This window comes from Arachis ipaensis, chromosome B05 (assembly GCF_000816755.2).
Source record: "Arachis ipaensis cultivar K30076 chromosome B05, Araip1.1, whole genome shotgun sequence".
In the NCBI taxonomy this organism is placed as follows: Eukaryota; Viridiplantae; Streptophyta; class Magnoliopsida; order Fabales; family Fabaceae; genus Arachis; species Arachis ipaensis.
The window spans coordinates 134,037,784-134,038,120 of record NC_029789.2 but is presented as its reverse complement, the minus strand read 5'-3'; the positions used below and the strand labels follow the sequence as shown (position 1 = coordinate 134,038,120).

At 21.1% G+C, this 337-nt stretch overlaps 1 protein-coding gene across 3 annotated transcripts in view; it reads left to right on the top strand.

Moving 5' to 3' along the window:
* The window catches only part of LOC107641192 (LEAF RUST 10 DISEASE-RESISTANCE LOCUS RECEPTOR-LIKE PROTEIN KINASE-like 2.4), a 76,104-nt gene that overhangs the window by 55,286 nt on the left and 20,481 nt on the right, over positions 1 to 337 (top strand). The gene's annotated exons all lie outside the window — the stretch shown is intronic.

Below are 337 nucleotides of genomic sequence, written 5' to 3'. Positions count from 1 at the left end.
GGCTGTGAAGTTGGTGATACAATGTGATACAATGAGATACAATGAGGAAATGTTGGAACTTGGAAGGCAGCATCATAGAATCTTCTACTATATATTGTCACTGTTCCAAGCACACATAAGTAATTAATTCTAGACGAATTCTCTTCTGTCTTTAAGTTTGGTATTAAATTTGCCGAATTTATCTTTTATAGTAAGTATTAAATATTTAAAAATTATTTATTTTAATAATTTTTAAATTAAATATTATTTTTTATTTTAATAAATTAAATAATTATATATAGATATTATAATAAATACTTTAATTTTATTGTCTTGAAAAAAAAAGATATTTTTAAAA